This window comes from Triturus cristatus, chromosome 8 (genome assembly GCF_964204655.1).
Source record: "Triturus cristatus chromosome 8, aTriCri1.1, whole genome shotgun sequence".
Taxonomy (NCBI): Eukaryota; Metazoa; Chordata; class Amphibia; order Caudata; family Salamandridae; genus Triturus; species Triturus cristatus.
Genome location: NC_140591.1, coordinates 1,452,053,074 through 1,452,056,487, shown reverse-complemented (window position 1 = coordinate 1,452,056,487; position 3,414 = coordinate 1,452,053,074). Strand labels below are relative to the sequence as shown.

The 3,414-nt window shown below is 47.0% G+C and overlaps 1 pseudogene; it reads right to left on the bottom strand.

The window, feature by feature from the left end:
* Nucleotides 1-716: 716 nt before the first annotated feature.
* LOC146805905 (uncharacterized) lies at nt 717-1,556 on the bottom strand (annotated as a pseudogene).
* Nucleotides 1,557-3,414: the final 1,858 nt, after the last annotated feature.

The window sequence follows — 3,414 nt, the reverse complement described above, 5'->3', positions numbered from 1 at the left end:
AAGGGTTTCGCTGCACTCACTGGAACCTGCATTACCGATGGAGGTAGTCATTTAGGTAGTGCAATGAAGTTCCTGTGGGGCCGCTCTGCCCACTCCAGGAAGCATGCAAATGTTTTGAACAGGGAACATGACACCACACAGCCAATGGGCATGCATTTATCGTAGAAATACTGGCCATCCCTAGTATGTGAAAACTATAAGGATGGACTGGGAGGAGATGGAAAGTGGACTCAATAGCAGCTTTTGCCATAAAAGCACCCTTGCCTGCTGCCCGATCCAGGTAGACTGCCTCGTTGAAAGAAGCGTAACAGACCAAGCACACTCCTTCTTCTAGGTAATCATTCACTGACAACCCTTTGGAGTAAGAGAGATCGTGACTCATCCTGTGCTTGCCTTGCTCTTTTTTGGGCACAATTCCCAGAGGAGACACAATGAAATGTGGAAGGCATGGCAGGGCAAAAGGCCCAGCCACCCTTCTCAACTGGTACTCCTTCTCCAACTTCTCCTGGACCACCCCCGGTGGCTCCATGGCTGAGAATAAATTATTGGCTTTCCTTGTAACTGCGGGTCCAGAATATAGAATCCTAAAGCCCTCACTAAAACATTTGAACAGCAGTTCATGTTCTGCTTATTTAGGGTAGTTTTTAAGAATATGGGCCAAGGTACTAAAGGATATGGGAGATGGTGCTAACATAGAGTGTTGCGACTCAGAACTGCTAGGGCTGCTTCGCACCGGTGCTAGCACCTATTGGTTTATCTGACTTACTTCCTTTGTTGCAATTAGCTGCTTGGTACCATCCGGCACACCTGGAGCAGCTGTGAGTGAATTTGTAACTGTTTGCCCCAATAGCATGCCCCACTATTGTATAGCCTGAATGAGTTGTGGCTCCTATTATGATAGGCCCCTCTGTGTGCCCCTGCCCCGAAAGGAATGCCTAAACCTATGTTTAAATCAATACGGCTTTGTCTGTTTGTGCTTGATGAAAGGGATACCCTCTTGTCTCTGTTGCCCTTACCCATGTACTGCACCCAGAATTCGACTTCACGACAGTCCCACGACATCTCGGGTGCCTGCTTCATCTTCTGTCTGAACTCTCAGTCATACGTCAGCCAACCCGTGCCCCCATTACACTTATATTCCTCGGTTATACTTGCAGAGAGACGGTCCCTGCTCAGGGAACTTCTCCACAATTACTGTGGATAACATGGCAAATGCCTCTAACCAGTTGTCTATTTTCTCCTCTGGTTTAACCTTCCTCTTGTTTATCCACATCTTTACTGGACACTTATGTCTGCACCATCCTTGGCAAATGTAAGCAGTGAGAAAGGGTCTATTAATTCCCTGTTCCATATACTCTCCCTAGCTCCTAAGGGAACTCAGGCCTCACCAAAGCTCCCTAGTTGCTCCCACATGTGGCAATGTCTGCAGGACCAGTGCCTGTACCCTCTGTCAACAAAGTGGAAGAGTTGCCCTGCACCTCTAGAGGTTGGCTGCTGTCCTGCCCCAACACCTGACTTGCACCTGCTTGCTTGCAGCTGAAACCCTGTTCCTCCATGCTTCACCCAACCAACACCTTTGCTGAGGCCATGAAGCTGTCCCTTGCTTCCATCATCTTACCCAGTACTTCTTGCAGCACCTGACCTGATGCTCCTGGGGTTAGGCCGGAGGCCACTTTCTGGGCGGGTTGGTTGGTCTGCCTCTTTGCAGTCAGAATTTTACTCAGTGGGTCATGTCCTCCCCAGTGAGGGGAACTCTGTTCCCAGCGACAGAGTCTTGTTCTTCACTGTCCTTTCTGCCCCTCTTTGTTCAGCTCTCCTGTTAGGAAGTTAAAGACATTCAGTTAATTCCTGATCAACACTGTCTTTCTTCAGTTTACCCTCGGCAGTGGTCTGTTCTTTTTGGCAGGCTGAACGCCACTTTCCTGGCTTCAGACATCAAGGCCAGAGTCGGATGGCAGTGTCCATTCAGTGTCTGTCATTGTAAGGGTTGCTGACTTTTGCTGCACCTCCCCTGCCACTAGCATCTTCCTTGCCCACTACAGACCCTTTGCCTGCCCCATGGCCATGAAAATTAGCCCAAACTTTGGCTCCCTCTTAGTTAGCCTCAGGGGAAAACAAAGATGAGGAACAGTGGTCTTCAATCGTACCTAATGTTCGTGGGAGTGAGAGAAATAAATCTGCAATTGATAGAGGACAGCTTTACCATTTTTGTGCAAAGAAATTTGTCATCAGGGTTATTGGCTGTGAGCAGTTGCATAATAGGCGTGTGCCCTTCAACAAGTACAGCAAATTTGTATTGGAACAGTAGTAGCAGTGTCTCTAATTCATAATGGGCTTGCACCCTTCTGAAGCTCACTTCGACTAAACCACCCTAAAGACATGGTGATATACACGACATGGCAACACTGCCTTTCACGCCCTTCTGAAATTTACTCTTGAATAAGCACTGAAAACTTGCCAAAGATGCCCGGCCCTGAAAAATTACCCCTTACAAGACCACTTGGCCTTATTCCTGCCCTCCTGACGCCCAGGGCGATAAAACAGAGGGGTGATCAACTCTCTCTATCCACAGTATGCTCAGTTACCTTCATAGCAGGGGAGCAACACTAAGATGCTGTCCCCTTATGTCGCCCTGCATGTGACGTGGCCAGCTGCAAACTCCTCAATCGAAGAAAACATTATTTTCTTTCAGAATTTCTTTAAAAAGTGTTAAGATTCTTGAAGAAACTGCTGAAGCAGAGCTCCTGAGAGATCCCATCACACTGATGTGCTGTGAAACTTCTGGCAGGCGAAGTCCTTCTGAGATGGGTGTCTGTCCCTCTGGTTGGCCAGACTTCAGGTCATAATATGAGGTGAATATGTTTTATTTCGTCTATGGCTTTACCAATGTTGTTTTTTGTAGTTACACTGCTATTGAACATTAATTACATCGGGTTCCACTTTCAATATTATCAATGGGGAAGTATTCAAGCTCGTGAATCTACGAGAGATGCAATGACAGACAACTAAGGAGGCCATTTAAGGTTTTGTGGAGTGGGAGTTGTGTCAGAAATGTGTAGGGCTTCTACTCCACCAAACTCGGCCGATTTAGGGTTGGGGAAATCATAGGGCTTCCAACGGCAGAGCTTCAGTTTGCTCAACTGTCAGAAACATTTGACCCAATGACCAGGCCACCATACAGCTGCAGTGTCATACATTCATTGATTTTTCTAGTCTGGGACTGTCAGGTAAGGTATGGCAAACCCAGGCAGAAAAGGAGAAGAAAGAAAAGTCTTGGCACGCAAAGAGAAAACTTACTGAGCATCAGGGACATTTTTTGTTTGCTTCTCAGAAATAATACCCTACTTTGGGTGTTTTTTTCAAAAATGTAAACGAGAATGCAGTTTGGGCCAAATCAACAAGGCAGCCAGGTCA